Raw genomic sequence first — 21363 nt, 5'->3', positions numbered from 1 at the left:
AGAGAGAGAGAGAGATGGCTTAGGTTGGTCAGCTGCTAGCCACATGCTCTGTTACGTACCTCCTCTCTAAGTCTTATCCCAGAAAGGCAAAGTCTGAACACGGATTTGAATCTGACCAGTACAACATTTTTTCACTCTTTATTAAGTGGGTTTGACATATGAAGTTGATGAATGTCTTCTCGGGCATCCTATCTATCCATCTATCCATCTATCTATCTATCCATCTATCTATCTATCCATCTATCCATCTATCTATCCATCTATCTATCTATCTATCTATCTGTCTATTAATAAATAGCTATTCATTTCATGAACCCCCTTTTTTACGGACAAAGCAAACATGTGTCCACCCTCGAAGGTCAAAAAAGGAAGAAAAAAAAAAAAAAAAACCCTGCAGACTATTATTTTTTAAATTTATTATTATTTTTTGACAGCCGAGATCAGAATAGCCCCCGCGCCCTAGACCAAGAGCGCCGCATTAAAGTCTTCCACATTTGCAAAATTGCAAACAGATGCAACTCAAGTACCTGCAAATAATCTGCCAAGACCAATTTCAAAAGGGAGATTTCCAAATATGTGGAAGTCATTAGGACGCGTATTATTTTTGCGATGAGCAGGAGGCTCGGGCTGGCTCCAGAAGCAGATGGGTGCTGCTTTTATTTAGACGAGAAGGAGGGGAAAAAAAAGAGAGAGAGAGAGAGAAAAAAGAAGCCAACATGTTATTCCGGCATAAATGAAGATATATAATGCCTATGAAACAATTACACCCCAAATATTGAAGTTTCAAAGGGAACAAAAGAATGTCAAATTTCTTTTCATCATTGCCTGCTGCAATCTATCATCTTCTATGAGTGTCTGCTTTTCCTTCTTGTTGCTTGTCACTATAGATAAGACATGAGACAAAAGAATCTTAAAATTAAAGGTAAAGATATTAGGGAGTTTTTTTTCTTCTCTTTAACTGAGCTGTGCCGTGCAATTTTCATTTTTCATTCACGGTCTTTTTTTTTCAGCATCTGAGGTTCTTGTTTTCTCTCTCTCTCTCTCTCTCTCTGAAAGCTTTAATGTAACCATGTGCCTCATTTTCTAAGTAAAACATTTTTACCACTAAGTATTGCAACATACGTCATCTACATCAAACGGGCTCCATTTTGCACGCATCCTTAAGAGGGAAGGGAGTATTAAATATTAAATATTACATTCGAATGCATATCGGTCTGCTCGTTGCTAATTCCGTAGCGTGACTTGCTTAGATCAAATAAATATTTAGGAGGACTGAAAGGGTGTGATTAGACTGAAATATGATCAGGTAGAGACAGTTTCCTCCTCTTGATCAAGCCTCTTGAAACAATAAGCATACAATCAGACTCCTTATGATTGTAACAGTAGGAAGCTTTTTGGAATTTACACACACACACACACACACACACACACACACAGACTGCACACTGTATTTAAAGGCTGAGAGACAGAGATAGAATAGAGGTGGGGGGGGGGGGGGTGATCAAGTGATCAAGTGCGTGAGAATTCTAGGAGTTTTGTTGCCCAGCTCGTCTCTTCCTCTGTTTCTCTGCCCATATTACTTGCTTCCTGTCTCATTGTAGCTGGCAAAAAGAAAATTCAGTAATTGAGCAGTACAGAACATGTGCCCTCCCCACTCGAAGATGACAGATGGATTATAAAAACTTCAAAGCCGAGCATTTGGAGCACCAGGGGAGAGATGGTAGGTATTTGAACTATCATTCTTTACCCAGGAGACAATGGCTGCCTGACATGATGCATACATCAAGGAACAGAGGAACAGTGCAACCACGCACACATAATCTCTCTCTCTCTCTCTCTCTCTCTCTCTCACTCTGAGATTTTTATTTAACATCCTGTTATGAACAACTTTCACTCCAGCGCAGAAAACAAGACGTGCACAGCAAAGGAAGAAGCGGCCCGAGGTGACTTCGTATACTCCAGCACTCATGTTTCATAAGCCTAATAATGCACTTTCCGTACGCCGCTCAGACCTCCAATCAGGGAGAGGCTCGTGAGCGCGCGAGACGGGGGACAAACAAGCACCGGCGTTTAACTTGACGGCGAGGGGAAAGTACAGTATGTAAGCGTTTCGGTAAGTATTTCATCTAATTATCACGGCGTGCAGGCTGAGGAGAGCCGGGTGTTTGCACTCGGCGCGGCCCCGCTCGATGCGGCTGCTATCGCTTTACCTCATCCTCTGCCTTGCTTTACTTATGACTGTGATCTATTAAAAAAACATGGCCATCTGTCCAACTTCCTTCAGCACAGAAGCAGCCTATGGGCAAACTACTTTTAATAATATAGAGACAAGATGTGGAGACGCCATCATGCATACCTAATGCAGGGAATACGGATCTAACCCTGATTGTGGCTTTCTAATGCAGAACAAACCCCCCCCCCGCACACACACTCACACACACACCTTCCCTCTGCCAACCTCACCCCTTAAGTAAAAAAAAAAAAAAAGATAAACACACTTCCTTTAAACCATGCCTTAAACTCTTCACATGCTGTTTATAAGGGTGTAGAGACAAACGGCTTGCAAGCTCTAAAAGTTGCAATAATAATAATAATAATAATAATAATAATAATAATAATTCTTGTTGTTTTCATTTTTTTATATGTAAATTCTACAATTCTACAATTTTGCATCAACTATTATTACACTCACGATCAAGAATGCATTAAAGAAAGTTTATATATATATATATATATGTAGCCGAAATCTGTGTAAATAAATTCAACATTACAACTGTCCCTAATCCACACAGCCTTTGTTAGAGCTGCCCTTTAACCTCCGTCTCGACCTCTCTTATTAACCTCCCAGACCTTATATATCTGTAAACCTACGCACAGAGTATACATAACCTTTGTAGATCTTCTGTCTACGTGTTTATATAAGCATGTGTGTGTGTGTACATGTTTGCATGTGTGCGTCCGAGCGTGCTGCCTGCAACGGGGGTGTGTGTTACGCCACCCTTCTTGCGTGTGGTCACCTTTTCAACGTCCATCAGGATTTCCCACTTAATCCCATTGGATCATCCCATCACTGCTTAAAGGGTGTTTATGTGTAATGGATTCCATCTTCCTCTCGTCACCCGGCGCCTTCCCCCCACTCACACACCCAGCACAGACACACACACACACACACACACACACACACACACACATACACTGATTATTAATGCATATCACTTTTCTAACTCTGTTCCAGCAATCAGAGCCACTGTTTCCTTTTCACACTAAATTCCGCTCTTGTGCTTTTTCCAGATTGAGCGTGATGATGTCTAGTGGAATTGGGTTAATTGTGGAAAATGTTTAAAGGATTTTTTTTTTTTTTTTCATTTACTACAGGTCACTTCTAAGCCAAAAACTGTTTGGTGTCTGCTTTAAGATTTTTTAGTTCCTAACAAATAATACTTACACACCTATTTGCTTTAGACCTCCAGTGCACAAAAAAAAGAAAAAAAGAGGGTGACTGAGTGTGTTTCAGGTAACTGGGTGATTTTTTTCAAATACTTCTTTAACGATCTGCAAACAAATAAACTTACACACATTTTCCACTCACCTCAAACACAATCAATCCATCAAAGCAACGTTAGCATCCAGGGTTGCCAGAATCATGTTGTTTTTTTTTAAACACAAAATGGGACATATTTTAAAACCAGATTGTTTAGTAAGTTAAAAATCTAAAAAAAAAAAAAAAAAACATCCATGTTACCAAGATCTAGTTTTGAAGTGAAAATGAACACACAGTAGGTTAAAGAAAACTTGGAGAACATGTACACGTAGACAGTTGGTTGTCTATGATGTACAGAATCATGTCTGTTGTAAGATGTATTACTAGGATTGGGAGACAAAAACAGGATTATTGAGTGGATAATATCGGTGACTCCGAAACGCCTCGCAACATGAGTGCAATGATGTGTATGAGTGAGGACATTTAATGTACTGTAACTGGGAGATTGTGTTATTCCTCTTGACCTGTTTCTTTAGACAATTGGATTTGTTCACTTATTGGAAAAAAGTTACAAATCTTCCATGTCATATTATACACACACACACACACACACACACACACACACACACACACACATTAGGGTGCCACTGTTTTATTATCAAAGACAAAGACAATATATATAATGAGGTACTATATACTATATTATATATAGTGTAGGATAATATAGTATATATAGTTTTGGTTTTGTTCTGCCTTTCTTGATTTTCCTCTAAAAGGTCATTTCATCTATAACAGTGGTTTCTAAGATCAGTCTTAAATGTACCTTTGATTGATTTTAACGGAACTCAAGGTTCATCTATCCAGACAATAAATAATTGCTATGTGAAATGAGGATATTACACTTGTGATGTGAAGAAAAAAAGTAAGAAAAGAAAAAAAAACAATAAAAAAAAATAAAATAAAAAAAATATATATATATTTTTTTTTATATAAATTTTTTTTTATATATTTTTATATATAAAAAATATATATATATATATTTTTTTATTATTATTTTATTTTATTTTTTTTATTTTGTGTATTGTCTACAGGTTCTACATGTTTGCATAAAGACCTATCCTCATATATAAGCACTTTGGACACTAAACATGTCTTGGGTGATTGAGTATATTCGGAGAAATATACTGCATACCGAAAAACTTCGGTATAACTGTATACCGAAAAAAATTTAATTGGGTGCAGACACCAATAGAACCACTTTTAATATTTAGTTATATTTGCACCTTATATCTCTGGCACATACACACATATCGGTCCCTACATCTCTCTCCTTTAAAACTTTCTCTCTCCGCCTCTCGGTGAAGGCCAGCAGTGTGTGTGTGTGTGTGTGTGTGTGTGTGTGTGTGTGTGTGTGTGTGTGAGAGAACAAGCTCCTTTCATTGCTAACTAACTGCACTGTTTGATTAAGAGTGTGTTATGAAAAAAAAGAAATAATCATATTGAACCTCCATAATTAAGATCACTCTCAAGATTACCCCTGACAACACAAGCTGAAAAAGCAAGAGCGCAAGCACGGTGAAGATGAGCGCGAGGGAGAAGTAGAGCGTGGACGAGTTTGACCCCACTCCTGTACGCACTTATGTTTAAGACACTGACAGAGGTGTTAGTGAGTGTACCCTCACCCTCGTCTCAGGGACGTGCACTACACGTCTAGTAGGAATGTCCTGCACAAGATCCAAAGTGCAAATGAACTCAATGCCACAATATTTAACTTTTAAGAAGTGCCAGGAACATGGTATCGCATTATGTACGAAACGGGGAAAAAAAACGGGAAATTAAGAACTCCTTAATTTCGAGCTATACGTCAGAGTTGCTTGGTGTTTTAATAATCCTACTGATATTCACTATAGTCACAGTGTATCGTGGTGTAATTCATCACAGTATCGATGTCATATCATAATATCGCCCAGCTCTATACCTAACCACTCCGTCATGCACTCGTACGCACTTAGGTGCACACGCAGGGAATTAATCGATAAAGACAGTGATGCATCAACTGTTCCAAACACATATGTAGATATACATTTCAAAATGGAGAGACGAAAGGAGGCACGAAGATAAATGATCAGCATAATCTTAGCCCTAAATAAAGCTTTCGTTTGCAATAAGACACACACACACACACACACACACACACACACATACACACAAAACGTATGCAAGGCTGCTGCAGGTGCTGTGGGACTCTAATGAAGACAAATAAACGTGCAGGAACGCTAGAAGTGCCATAATAACAAATAAAGATCAATACTGTTCAGGGGAGAATTATTAGCCAGCTTTGTGAGTTTTAGCCAAAAGCCTGTGGCTCTGATTTGCCTGTCTTATTCATAAACTTCCTCTAGTTCAGAGGAGACTCGGGGAAAACGCCATATCTTTTTTCTCTCTCTCTCTCTCCTGTCTGCGCTCCTGCTCTGTCTGGGTGCTCAGTGAGGCATTGTGGGTTAAGTAGCCGGCCCAGAGGGAGCCCGCGGAGTGGCGTCAGTCCACCTGGGCCGTGAGCCGGCAACCTCTGAGGTTACAGGTCAGTCCGTGGAACTATACAACCACCACCACCACCACCAGCACCACCACCACCGTGCCGTGCATTACCCAGACAACCCCAGTGCAGGAGGCCATTAATATAATCACAGGGATGTAGTGTGCGGCGGCGAGCCCTGAGGCTACGGCAATCAGTAGGGCACAGAGAAAGAGGAAGCGAGAGGCGGAGGGAGGGAGTGGCACGAGAGAAATAAATACATAAACGAAAGGAAAGTCTCCCCGAGCTTCCCCGGATCGGGCCGCGCTGAAATGAGATCACAGCGGATCATCGTTCCTAAGAGAGGCGAGCGGCAGGACATGAGGGTGTGTGTGTGTGTGTGTGTGTGTGTGGTTTTGGGGTTGTGTTTGGGGAGGTGAGACCTCCCATGAAGCAGGGAGAGAGAGAAAGAGAGAAAGAGAGACAGAGAGAGAGAGAGAGAGACACACACACACAGAGAGAGGATCATGAATCTTCCTTTCCCAACCTTAGGCCTTTTCTAGCTGGTTGATCTAGCGATGACTGGTCACAGTACCATCATCATGCAAATTTAAACAGAGACGATCTTTTACCCTCCTAATGACGGCCCACACGTACAGTGGAAAGTGTTAATTATCAACACCAGAGCAGCCCCCCCCCCCCCCCCACTCTCTCACACACATACACACACACACACACATGCACTACTCACCAGCTAAACTTGTTATAAATGTCTCTTTATAATCAGGCATATAATACAAGCATGCATGACATTATGCTTCATAGATGTGAAAAAAAAGGAAGTTTTAACCTCAAATTATTGCTGTTCGCAGTAATGCCTGATTTTTTGATATAACACATCTTCTGAATGCACATCAGCTAGGTGGTGGTGGTACAGTGATGCACCTACACTAGTTTCCAGATTCAAAATTCCTCCTGAGTGGCAAGACAGGAAAGCGTTTGTCCTATCATCAGGAGATCGTGCACTTGAATACCCAATGATGCCACAGTCATTTATGCCCTCTGGATGGGAGGGATGGCATAGTTTCCCCTTGCCAGTCATGTATGCAGAACCAGGGTGCTTTCTGATGAGTTGATCACACTGCATAAAGGGACGGATATACATCGATCAGCCATAACATCACAACACAAAACATTATGGCCTGTATCGTGTACGCATGGGAGCATGACTCCACAAGTGCTGAGGTGGCTATTGGCTGTGCTGCCTTTCTATCGTAGCGAGCATCGACTTTTTTGTGCGTTTTTTTAGGTCACCGCGGGTTATGAATGAGCCTTGGGTGCCCGTAATCCTGTCACTAGTTTATAATTGAAGTGTTAAGACGTTAATGTTTTGTGGTGTTGAAACTTACTCATATCGCAATGTCGCATTTACATAACTTGAGGAATTTTATTTGCATTTTAATCCTGGAGTAAATCTAAAAATGCACTGTCTGATATGCCATGCACTTTAGTCAGAATGACCTGCTACTCAAATTTATTCAAAGTTAGCACTTGAATTTTGATCGTGGTGTGATCTATTCTAGCAAACGTACAGCATCCAACAGATCAGGCAGTGACAGGAACTGATACATTCTGCACAAAATCACTTGACCTTGGTTAGCCTGGTGTCTATTTTTGACACGTTTTCAGACACTTTGAGTGGATTTATAAGTATAAGAGAAACCCGAGTTCTCGGCTCGAACTGGCTCGGATTTCTCGTCCTGCTCTTCAGGCCGAAAGGAGGCGATTGGATCGTCCGTGTGCGTCTTTGCTGATCTATACCGACAGCCTTATTTTTCTCGAAACTTTCCACGATGCTTCCTCTCTCACTTAACTTTGCTTTCTCCCAATTACACCGATTGGCACAACAGCTTTAACAAAGAGGAGGGGAAGAAAAAAAACGGGGCAAGCGACAAACAAACAACAATTTGTCAAGACAAAAAAGAAAGAATAGAGAATATCTGAAGTGGCTAATTTAAAAAAAAATTGTCCTCCCCAGAAAATTGTTAGGGGGAAATGCTGGAGCGGAGTGTGAAGAGGAGGAGGAGGAGAAAGAGGAGGAGGAGGAAGCATCTTAAGACTTAAAAGGTGTAAAGGAAGCTACACGTCAGGGGAATTCTCTCCAAGAGGCCTTTTAAAATTCACTTCGGCAATAAGGCAGATAAAGACAAATTCCCTAAAGTAAATACTGTTTAACTCTCACCTTCAGCGGCAGTTACTTTAAAACAGTCTTCACAGGAGTGACAGCTCTCCACAAACAAAAGCACCGCTACCGTATAGTGATGGCAGGTGAGATGCACAATGGTTTAAACATGTCTGAGTGTGTATGTGTGTGTGTGAGCAGCAGAAAGTGTGTGTAGGACAGAAAGAAAATACTCAAGCAGCCTTTCTGTTTATGCATAAAACAATGTGCATGATAAATTATTATTTAAAACATAAAACATTTCTTCACTCAAAAACATTCTGAAATCATGCAACGTGCATAAAGTGGGATTGTGTGACAGTCGTGCGTGTACTGTACATCTCTATCTCTGTGCACTGAACCTCCAGCATATATACTTAACGGTCATCTCGGTGTGCTTCAGAGACGCTGCTGGGCTGGAAATGTGGTGTGAGGAGAGAGGTGCTCACAGAAGGGTATGTGTTCAAAGCTTGGAATGTTCCTTAACATTCAGATCTACTTGTTTACTTTTGCTTTGCCAGAAAAAAAAATAAAGTAAATAAGTAATACTCTATTAGGACTCTCAGTGGGCTGAAAAATCATGTTTTAAGATGCGTGGTTAAATGCTGGCTTTAAAAAAAAAAAACTGTCATTTTTGAAAGAAGAAAGACACGTTTATATTTGAATAAAAAGAGCTTGTTTTTTCATGGACGTGGGAAGGACATAACTGTGAGAAGGTGTTCAAATAGGAATTTTCCCGAGACAATCATTTTGGAAGAATGTTTAAAAGAATTCCAGTTGAGCTTCTTTTCTTTAGCAATCTAGTTAAAACCACACCCTTAAAAGATTACATTTTAAGTTATAGAAGTATAACAAAGTACGTAACCATAACAATCTGAAATATGCAGTATGATTGACAGCATGCAGTATAACCCTGATACCCTGGTGTTGGTGGTCTATTTTCTCCTCACGGTAACACCTCGGAGACCAGGAGCAGATATTTTGACAGCCGAATGCGAGACTTCGCTAAATATTACTACAGGTGTGTCTGGAATCAGATTTTTTTTTTTTATTCTTTTTTTTTTAAATCCGAAACAGTCATGTATCAAGTCTTACATAATTTGCTTACTTAGACTTCTTTATCCCATAATTCCGTGCATGTCTCACCCTCGCTTTAGAGTTTTAGTTCATATAATTTGTTTTTCCTTACACTGTTAAAAACGGTCCATGCAGGACTCCATTCAGGTTCATTTCTAGACGAGTATTTAAAAACACTATGTACATTTTCCACCAACAGAACACTGACAGAGCAGGGTTAACCCAGACTAAATAATAATTATAACACCTTAATATCACATACCTGTATCTTTATTAATTCTAATTAGTTATTAAAACTCATGAGATTGTGATTTGAACTTAATTTAAAACACACACACACACAGAACCACTGGGTTGTCTCTGGACCCCACTTTGAGTGGAGCGTTTCACTTGCATACTGTTTACTCGAATCTAAAGACGGAAACCTTGGACTCGTCTCATTGGGTTTCTCCTCACCACTGTGTCCTCTGGCTTGTTCATCAGGATTTCTGTAATGCTGCTTTTTGTATACACAATACTTTGCAAAAGTCTTCTCATTTCTGCATATTAAATTAAGTAATGTAGGTTACATTTTTAAAATGGGGACTAATGTTTTAATGCAACAAGCTGCAAAGCACCTAAAGATACCATAAAATAAATAAAAATTGGTGTTCATATAATGTAACAACCTCAGCAGCAGCCTCATTTCCCCTCTCGTCTGTTCCAACCACTCGGCATTCAGCATCACCAGTGTACCAATCACTGACCTGATCATCTGTCATCGTCTGCAGCTGTTTCTCACTGGATCATGACATCATTTAGATGATATTTACGCTTGGACCATTCATAGGTCACTATGTGGCTTAACAAATAAAAACGGTCATGTACAGGGACTAGACTGAAAAAAAAAAGAGAAAAACAAAAATTCTTAAGCCAAAAAAGTCTTTCGGGAAACCTGAAAAACTATTTCTCTAGACTACATAAAAAAAAAATAATAATAATAAAGTCGGGCTCTTTGGAAGCAGAATATGAAAGAGATGATGGGTTGCTCGAGACTTTTGCTCAGTATTGTAAATATACTATTTAATTCCTTTATTTTATTTTTTTAAGTAAATTTTCTACTTTATTTTATTTCGAGATAAGATATGGACCTCATCCTTCACTTCAAAGCTCAGGAAGTAAAGTGGCAAAGCATTAAAAGAGCTCTGCAGACAGCCGGTCATCTCGCTATCACCACTGCCACACACGCGCACACACATCTCTAGCGGCTTGTTCAAGTGCATGGCGCCGATATGTTAAGTACATCACCCTTCTCTTTATGACAACGTCTCTATCTTTCACTTTCTGGCATCGCTGGCTTCTCTTCCTTTGTAAACCATTTCCCTCTCTTCCTTTCTCTCTCTCTCTCTCTACCCTTCTCTCTTTATCTCTCCTCCCCTCTCTCTCTCTCTCGCTAATTCACAGGGTCTGGTCTGTCTGTGCGGCTGGAGACGCCAATGCTATCATTATCAGCCAATTCAGCCAGCCGTTAAATGGTGGAATCAGGAGACATTTGCTCTCCTCTACTATCGCTGTGACATCATTACCGGGAGAATCAACAGCACAAGCACTCTGACCGTGTGTGTGTGTGTGTGTGTGTGTGAGAGAGAGAGAAAAAGAAAGAGAGAAACACAGAGAGTGTGAGAGAGAGAGAGAGAGAGAGAGAGAGAGAGAGAGAGAGAAAAAATCCTAACAATAGCAGGATCCTACCTGTGAGATAGCGAGAGATGTAGAAGGTCTTCAGAGGAGGTTTCCCAAATGTCGAGCCTGAGGGAGAGAGAGAGAGAGAGAGAGAGAAAGGATAAAGAGGATTATAGAGCTGTTTTCTCATTCAGGGTTAATGACAGCGACAACACTTGTGCAGTTTCTTTTTTCCCATCCCTCCTCCACACACACACACACACACACACACTCTCTCTCTCCCCCCTCTTCATAACATCACTCCGATAGCCACCTGTGAACCTCCATGACCACATGATCCACTCTCAGGCTTCTGGAGTAGTGTTAGTGTCACCCCTGTGTCTCTGGCCTGCTCCTCCCTCGTGGATAAATCATCATCGTTTAGCTAATATCCATTTTTAACCTTGCTCCCTGATTAACAGCACCGCACCCCCTCGTCCAAATCCCTCATGCTACAGTGCCGCTGAATAATGTTCCGCTCTTTTTATATCGCCTTTTTTTTTTCTCCCCCCACCGCCATCACTTTTAAATGATAGGTACTTCACTGGCAACACAAATAACATTTCATTAACCATGGCTGTCACGTCAGTCTCAAAGTGCTGCTATCAGCATTTTAACCTTCACCTGCACGAATCGAGGGGGGGAAAAAAATAATAATAATAAAAAGGCATGTGTGCTTTAATGAACTAATAAAAGAATTCCCCTCCCAGCTCAAAACAACAGGAGGACTGAAATCAGAGGTGATGGAAAAGGAAACATACGGAACACGTGTGAGCCCACGGCGACGACTGACCTTTAAATGCATCCGGATAAAAATATGAGAAATGTAAATAAAATGTAGTTCAAACGGATAGACGTATACATATACACACGGGGAGAAACGAAGGCAGATCAAGAAGACCGGACTTAACACCTTCAATTGAAACCGGCTGCATCCAGCCGGCGCCCTGTTTCGAATCTGACTGCTCATGATTAGGAATTGTCAAAATATTTGCGGCGGCGGAATTCCAACAGGCGAGCGACACGTGCTCCGCTACAAAGGGCCCATCTTCCCCGAGTAACAAGTCGAGAGAATGAGTGGAGACAGCAAACCTAAAATCCCCCAGGCTAAAGAAATCCAGCTATTGTAGTAATAACCCGCGAGACCTGGCTGGGAATGTACAGCTTTCAGAAGCACTTCTCATCCGATTTGTAGCACGGCCATTGATGTGTGTGCGTGCATGTGAGTGTGTGTGTGTGTGTGTGTGAAAAAAAGAGCACTGGTACCGCAGGTCACCGTTTTCCTTGTTTGCCATGTTTTCAAAACCATGTGAAACTTCTTCCCGATAAATACTCACTGGGGTTTGCCTATCATTCCAAAATACTGGGTTTTTTTTCTTCCCTTCCTTCCCCTCCTCTCTTCTATTTTTTTTTTTTTTTTTTTGTTCCACAAGGCAAGTTTCATTAAAGATCCAATTATGCAAATCAGGTCCTGAAGAGCCAGTTGAATATGCAGTATAATAGTGTACAGTAATAGTTCAACACAATATACGGCATCAGGGGCAGATTTACGAGGCAACATAACTGCACTCCAGCCGTCCTTTGGAGGAAACCTCTTGATCATAATTAAAGGTGTAGGGGCCCTCTTTACTCTCCGTCGGCGGCCATCTTGCCCAGATCCCTCGAGGGGGGACCCCTCTCTAGTGGCCCACCCTCTAAAGGTCATGACCCGGAAACAGCTTGAGAATAGGCATCATTAAACCCCCTAATTATCTCGGGACACTTCGTACCATAGATCCCTGTTTGTCTGGACTGCTATTGAGACATTAGAGGAATCTTGCACGTGAATCTGTGGCCTTGCGGGTATTTCTCAGCATTTAAAAAGCTTTGGAAAAAAAAAAATTTTCGAACAAAGATGATGCTATGTGCTGATTGACAGACAGTTGCCTGGCTGCACAAAGCCCATGTCTGGTGAGATGACATGGCTGTAATTTTGCGCTGTTCGACAGCAGATCATCCCCTCACCCTGCACTCGAGACAGTACAAAAAAAAACAGATGGTGAGAGATGGTGGAGTGATTAGGAGGCTGTCACTGGTTTAAAGGGCAAGGCCGAAGCTGAGGCTCTCTGACTGTCTTTCTCAAGGCTATCTAAACCCGAGCAAACTCAGCGCAGCGTAGCCGAGGGGCCGAGCGTTCAGTCTCAGGCCATGAGGACGCACCTCCAAACCACGCCTCCTCATAAACAGGCCAGATGGAGAAGCGCTGCGATTGAGCTTCATTCATTTTGGGTCATTTTCCCAGATCAAATAAAAGTGTGCTTATCACTCCCGTTGCCAAAAAGCAGCATTAGGTCACGCTTCAAGAATGTCCCTTTCATGAAGTTTATAAGAGTTTACAATGTAATGCTCACATTCTTCAAAATATTGCTTGATCAAAGTGTGTTATAAGCTCTTTTTTTACCCGTACAAGAAGTGGCACTTAGGAAGAATCAAGCATAGCAACAACCAGTTGCTGAGCTCTTCACTGAGAGACGAGGCTCAGATGGCATGCAGGATTATTTTACTGTATCATGTCTATATGATAAACCCATTTGCAAGAATCTCAAAGAAAGACTGAAAGAAAGGGAGAAACTTATGCCCAATCATTCTTTCTACACGCGTCCCAAAGGAGTGAAGAAAAAAAAAAAAAAACCTTGCTTGAATAGAAAGCATCTGCACACATCTGTTCAGCTCTGTCATCTGCACTCAAGTTAGGTTTTACTATGATGCACGCTTATTCTGCACTTCTTAGTAATACTGAAAGCAGCATTACTCGATAGATTTTCCTCATGGAAAGTGCCTCAGGGTGGGGTAGAGCACACTGTATTATCATAGACCCCTTGCATTTCTCTCTCTCTCTCTCTCTCTCTCTCTCTTTCTCCCTCTACCCCGGCAGACAGACAGACGCTCCTTCTGGTGGCACCCTGGCACGAGGCAGTAGAGACAAGCTCATTCGTCACCACCTCATCTGTCAGGGCACTCTTTATTCTTAGATCACACACTGATGTCTGTGATTAGCCTGTTCAAAAAACTTCCACTCTTTAGCCCTCTCTCTCTCTTTCTCTCTCTCTCTCTCTCTCTCACTCGCTCACATACAGAATGTCTAACAAATCAGCACTCAACTATAAATGACAATAAATGACATGCAGAGCATTAAATGTTCTTCTTTCGACTATAATTATTTGCTAAAGACAAAAGTTGACAACTGTCAGTAGTCACAAACTAACTCTCATTTGTATGTTGCGTGCGATGACATGATGAACTGCGTCTTCTGCACTGCATGACAGATATTGAATGATGGGTCTTACAAGCTTAATCAATTCAAAAAGACAGGCCTAAAGAGTAAAGTAAGGCACTGCAGTTTAAAATGTGTGATGGTGGGACAATGCTACAAGGATTTCTGGTACGGATTATTGTGTTGCCACACCCTGACTTATAAAATGACAGCAACAGAGCAAACTTTGAAAATAAAAATGACTGAACACCAAAGCAATCGCTATTTTAATAATAATAATAATAATAATAATAATAATAATAATAATAAAAATAATAACTACATATTTAAAAAAGATCGATCAATGTGAAAAACAATCATGTCAAGCATTATCTCCATAAAGTTTTAATAGTCTTTCCATTAAACCTGTTCTATTCCTGCTGCTTTCACATTGTTGTTGTGATTAGGGATAATATATTACCCTTTCCCTGTATATTTAACTTAACCTTGCTTATCAAGGTTATTAACAAGCCTCAGCACAGACTAATGCCAGCGTGTTAGCCCACAAGCACAGTGCAAGCACCCCCAAATAAATAAACACCGCTCTCTGGGTGTATAGGGATTCTGCTGCCACTCGGGGGAAAGGCCTTACTGTTCCGAACCACAGAGAAAGGGGGGGTCTCCACAGCACATATCAATTAATACCTAATCGTCCCGGCCTTGCTGCCACACCACCGCCACCACCACCACCACCACCTCCCCCCAGAGCAGCCTGACTAAGGCCCGGGCATCTGGAAGACAATTTCCTCCAATTAAAAGGAGCAGAGAAGCATTTAAGTGTGGAATGGCTGTTTGATCACGTCTCCAAGGCTCCAGCCCGGATCCAGTCGGCTGAGCCGGAGACTGACAGCCCTAGAGAGATCGAAAAAGAGAGGGGGGGGGGGGGGGGGGGGGAGATGAGAGCAGGTCATTCGGCCTCACACTTGCCCCCCGCTCAGCCACAAGCCATGGCACCAGGCAGGGACGTGCGCACACCGAGCAAACCGGGGGACACACTGGCTTTCCCGGCTGCTGCCAAGTTCCACCACGCAACACGGACCCTGCCTGCCGAACGAGCACAAGACGCATATGTAAATGAGAGCGGAGACACCAGGGAGGAGACATTTTGACAGGATTGGCTTGGGCTGTTTAGCCCTGTCGAACTGCTATCGGATCTATTGGCAGAGCATTTTCACAAGAGTCTTCATAACGCTTCCTCCTTCACTGAATTTCAATGACTTGAGTATTTCTTTTTTTTTTAAAAAAAAGAAAGAAATGTTGCCGATATTTGAATGATGACTGCGCGACGGGCAATACACTACAACTTAGTAACACTGAATAAAAAATATACAATTCCTGCTCGTGCATAATACGTTAATATTTTTAACACTGCTCACCTAAATTTAGTATTTTTCTTATGATTAGTTGTATACATTTTTAATTACAAAGTATAGCTTTTTTTAGTGAAAAATTTGTAGATTAATAGTAATAAAAACAAATGCATTAAAATTTGATTTATCTAGGAGTTTCAAAAAAATTTACTATCGGCCAAGAAATACATTTTTAAAAATATACAAATTACAGCCTATTACTCAATTTATATACTTTATATGCATATTATCCTCTCTTTAATATTTATTTTTCTTTAAATTACTCATCCTAAATCACCACAACACTTATTACTCATTACAAATTCCCTAAATTTAAATTTATAGGTTTGGTCCAAAACACTGCATTTCAGGGGCACATTAAGGCTGACCTCACATATGTATGGCATGTAATACTAGAGGTTTGAAGCGTGTGAGCAGACTGCATGTCAAATCAAAAAATGAAAAGCTGAGCTGAGAAGAAAAAAAAAATTTGTCTACGCCCAGACACTATTACACACATAATATCTTTCTCAAATACAGTTTAACAATGATGGTGTCTTATTTGCACTGTGTGTCTGCACAACCTGTTCCTGACCCTTTTGCTTTAATAATGAATGTTGTTGGGGGGAACAGACATGTTACACTGTTTCAACTTATTAAGGTAAACCATAACAAAAATAAAATATAAAATTTCATATAATAATAATAAAGGCAAGTAAAAAATAATGATCATTAACAGTGATTAAATGTTGTTTAAATAAATTGCATGCTGAATTTCTAATGCACTGCAGTTCTCCACTTGTTAGGGTCACATCTCTTTCTATCTATCTTTTTAAATGGTCTGCTGTCTCCTTTAAAACCTCACAGTGAGGACAGAAGGAGACACCTGCAGTTAGAGTGATGGACCTATCCATTCCGACAGTGTTGCTTTTTTAGGTATTTATAAAGACTTTCCTGTTTTGGGGGGAAAAAAAACAAAAAAAAATCCTAATTCTGTGCGTTTGATAAACCAGCCAGCCCACGTTGCGTATTTTATTATTGCGTACTTATCTTAATCTTAAAGCAGTTAAATAATTAAAAATGGATGCAAAAAAGCATGTCTTCTAAATATCTACTAATGTCTAGAGAATGTATGGTGTGAGAGGACCTTAACCGGATCTGTGCACTTAAATGCCATAATTCATACTAACATTGTATTGCTCGTCTCTCCCTCTCTCTCTCTCTTTCTCTTTCTCTCTCTCTCTCGCAACTTTCTGTTTTTCTCGTAAAAATGCGTTATTTCCCAAAGCGACGACGCCCTCGACAGTCGTTAAAATCTCCATTTTCTGCCAATACGTGCAGGTTTTCTTTAGCTAGAAAGGGATTGTTAAAGCCTCCTATGACATTTACCCCTCGGTTGTTGAATGCCATCATCATCATCACGTCCCTCCGAGCATAATGTTCCTGAGCGGCTCGATCCGAGCACAAAATGGCAGGTCTCACCGGCGCACAAAGTTTGAACACACGGCAACTTCAAGCCTCGGCTTCCCTCGGGACGTGTACGAGGCTTCGCCCGAAAACTCCACACGGAAACGGGAAGCGGGGAACTTTCGAGCAGAGACTCGGACATAAAAGTTTTGCCCCGTTCTCCTCCTTCTCCTCCTCCTCAGCTCCACATCCAAGCCGGTCACAGTGGTAAAGCGGAGGGCGCGTTAAGGCGACTTTTTTTTTTTTTTTTACGCACAGCCTGCGCCTTTCATCAGCACTGCGCGTCAGACAGTCATGAAGCACGGACTGGGAAAAATCAAATCAAAGACAGCACGGTTATCATGTTCACGTTCATGTTCAAGTTCATGGGGGGAAAAAGTCCGACCGCTTGCTTCTTTGAGTGCGTCGCTTTCGGTTTGAGTCTCTGCTCTTCCGACCGCCGCGCGTTAAAGCCTTCCCGGTTATTAGGTCTATTTAATTATCCTGCGCCTTATTTAATCACATAAACAAGAAGACTGAAACATAACGGCACAGTCGCGACACGGACACAGACTGAGCCCTGCACTTTGCGCCACACACACACATATACACGCGCGCGCGCCCGCGCGTAAAATGCACTAAAAAGCATCACTTTCTTACCTTTTATATATGAAAGCGACTCGTGCGCTGCATCTCGTCTTAATGTTGAAACGCGGCCCACATGATTGACCTGCGATCGCTTCTGTAGAGCCGAAACCCGAGGCGGAAAAAAAAAGTGCGCTCCGGACCTGTTAAGAGCGTCCGCCTCCGGGATCCCTATCCCACAGCTCCGCACGCTTCACACAGGATGATTTTTTTTTCCTCTCTCCCACTTATTATTTGATTAACTGTTTTTCCCCCCCTATGTATCAAGGCGTTCATTGATACCAGTCAGCCGGCATCACAAGACGTTTCCATCTCTCGCCTTGCGCTCCCCCTGTCTGGTAGGTGAAACGCGGCGTGCCGTTTAAGAGCAGCTCTCCATTGTCGTGTAATTCGCTTCGCTCGACTCCGACGGGTCTACAAGGCGAACCCGCGGACATAAACGACACCACTGCTCGGGAAATAATCTCTAATCCGCTCCAACACGAAGGATAACATTTGCTAACATCGCAGCCTCTTATTGACCCCGACTGTCACGCTGTAAAGACTCTTATTAAACCCGCGTCACATCGGCGCTCTTGTTTGTTCACACGCCGCTTAATTGGCTCCGCCGTATTAGAAATAATACCGTGCGTAAAGCCCGGATTGTTTCAAGGTAAAATTATTAGATGTGATATCTAGGTATACAAATATGCAAATATAAATATAAAGAGAGTGAGCTTTTACCTTTCCAGAGAAGTGTCCCAAGTCCTAAAGAAAAAAGTCCAGGGGAGTGTAAAGGAGCGGAAAGACGAGCATCAGTCAGAGAAGTCCGGAGTGATAAAGCGCGGCGCTCCGCTGCACTGTAACCTTGCGGCGTGTTTAATGTAAATAAGGCAGTTATGTTGCCAGTCGCAGCATTACGGACGCACAGCGCGGGTTGAGATTTTTTTTTTTTCCCACCCTCCCTGATGAGAATTAATATTCTGACACGGTGCTAAGGAGCGCTTTTTAAACCAGACGGATCAAAAGCACGTCTATGCGTAAATATTATATTAAATTGGCACTCGGCGGGGCGGAGAAGCACCAAAGCCTCATTCTGCACTTTAACAATAAGAAAAGCGCTCCACACAGAGCAAAGGTAGCCTGCTTGCAAGCACAAAGGGGCTAGAATTTGACTTTGACTTTATTTAAAAAAAAAAAAAAAAAGAAGAAGAAGAAGAAGAGTGACATGGATGAGGGCAGAAAAGTTTTTTGGGCTGAACTTCAGAGATAGGACAGCGCACAGGAGGATGAGGATAGTGAAGAGGATGCTAGGATAGAAGAATATGCTTCTATAGGGCTTGCAATAATACATTCAGTGTCCCAGAGTTGACAAAAGCTGCTGTTACAATGGGGGTCTTTGTTTGTAAGATTATATAATGATTATGGTGTAATTATGGGAAAAAGGTTTTCAAGAAGGGGAAGGGGGAAAAAAAATAAGAATTTGAATAAGAATAATATAAAAAGTATCAAATGCTCTGGTGGACTGGTGGCTTCGTGGTGCATTTGACTTTGAGAGGGTGATAGCAGACATGGGCATAAAGAAAGCTGGACAATGGGGGGAAAAGGCAGTGATGGGTGATTTTCAGCCACTGATTGATTAATTATTCAAAATATCTTGTAATCGGAAGGGATTAGGAGGTGAATAGGTTATAGAGGAGGTACAGGAGGGGGGCAAACAATTGCCTAATATTAGTTCCACAGACACTCAGTCTGACGAACTTCATAATTCATGTAGATAGAGGCCTCCTTGTCCTCTGTGCCCCCCAAAAACACCCACTAGACGGTCATAAAGCACTCCCATGTACTGACTTTTCTATGTGTATGTGCATTCATATATATATATATATATATATATATATATATACAGTATATATATATATATATATATATATATATATATATATATATATATATATGCTTTACTGTCACAACTAATTATCTCATAATAAAACAATAGAACTGATTAAGAACAGTGAACTGGTTACCAACTGGGGTTTTTAATAATATCAGCACATTACATCTCCGGATTGCAGAGGCATATCACTCATTCGAGAAAGTTCAAGAGGGGTTTTTTTGTTTTTTGTTTTTTACACATATGCATAATTCATTAATCTGTAAGACTCTTTTGCAGGGCATTATTATTTGTTTTAAGTGACTGTTTTAAACACACAGATTATTATGTTTAAATGCTCACAAAGTAACTCACTGTGCACACAAAAAACCTGCTGTATACTGTATTTATATGACAAGAATGGCAAGTTATTAAAGACACATAACCAATTACAAATAAACTGCTAACTCGGCATATATACCTCTATTTCTTTTAAAAGGACCATTAATAATTATTACCTCCTTTAAATGAGGAATCAGCTCTTTTCCATGTTCTTTTCAGGCAAAACCTTTTTTTTTTTTTTAAAGATAGGACACATTCTTCACAATGAAAATCAGATTCGCATGCTTGCCCCTTAAACGGTTAGGAATTCTGCCTGCATTTTCCAGTTTGATGTGTATGAAATTCCCTTTTTTGAACAAATTCCAAAATAAAAGTTTGTCTCTAAAGAAATTAGCATAACCATCCCATCAATAATATCACTATCTCTATGGGAGTGATAGTGGGAGCAGTAGGGGTGCTCCTTTGCTCCATTCTCCATGGATCAGCAGCGCGTTCTCGGCTTCTTTTGAACTTGTTAGAGCAAAGTCAAGTGATTCTTTATCGGTGACAGGCCAGACAAAGCGCCTGCGATGGGAAAGCAGGTCAAAAAGGAAGTTGCCATATGGACTTCCACATGCAAATTTATAACCATATAGGATATGTTGTACGTCTTATAGAAAGAGGGCTAACCATGTTTTTTTTTTTTAATGCAATTGTGATTTTAGTTTTGTAACTTCGTAAAACAATGAAATAAAACAAAGCCCCTACTGTTACTTCTGCAAATTCAATTATGCACTACTTTTCTTTTTTTGTCTCTTGGTAATGCAAACAGATTTGAATTCATTGCCTTTGCTCAGCTAATGCCAGCCTTATAGATTTGAGATATAAAAAAAAAAAAGACATAAAAAATAAATGCAAACTCGTCATTGACCCATGTGTTTGGAAGGTCAGCATTTCAGATTGATCACTTTTTGTCTGTGCAAATATCAGGACTTATGATGAATCAAAAGGGCGTCTCAGCCATGGGCAGAAATGTTTAGCACGCCTGATTCCTCGTCTGCAACAGGTGCAAAGGTGAAATCCATCCTTCAGGCTACTGAATATGTAGTGTCAATTGATTAAAAATTTACTTTAGTTAGATGTTGTAGACTATACTTTTATAACTATACTTTTTTGAAGTATAAATTAATATTTTACTTAATTCAACACAGATTAAAGTTTTATTTTAGTTTGCATAACTCACAAAGATATGCTTAAAACAGAACATGTACACACATTTATTTTCTGAAACAAACATAAAATCTGTACTAAATGTATAGTGACTAATAATTTCAACATACCGTACCTGTAAATGTGTTATTTTAAGTGATTTATTTTCTACATTCTAGAACAATACTGGAGGTTTAAAAACTATGAAATAACACATAGGGAATTAGGTAATTAAATAACAATAACAACAGTCAGTT

At 40.7% G+C, this 21363-nt stretch overlaps 1 protein-coding gene across 1 annotated transcript in view; it reads right to left on the bottom strand.

The window, feature by feature from the left end:
• The window catches only part of znf536 (zinc finger protein 536), a 162069-nt gene extending 144877 nt beyond the window's left edge, over positions 1-17192 (bottom strand). Inside the window, exons 1-2 of the mRNA XM_053493022.1 lie at positions 17023-17192; positions 11023-11079 (exon numbers count right to left, since the gene is read on the bottom strand). The gene's annotated coding sequence lies outside the window, so the exon portion shown is untranslated. The remainder of the gene's footprint in view (positions 1-11022; positions 11080-17022) is intronic.
• Between the last annotated feature and the right edge of the window lie 4171 nt (positions 17193-21363).

Source organism: Clarias gariepinus, chromosome 3, assembly GCF_024256425.1.
Source record: "Clarias gariepinus isolate MV-2021 ecotype Netherlands chromosome 3, CGAR_prim_01v2, whole genome shotgun sequence".
Taxonomy (NCBI): domain Eukaryota; kingdom Metazoa; phylum Chordata; class Actinopteri; order Siluriformes; family Clariidae; genus Clarias; species Clarias gariepinus.
This window is presented reverse-complemented; position numbering and strand designations above follow the sequence as displayed.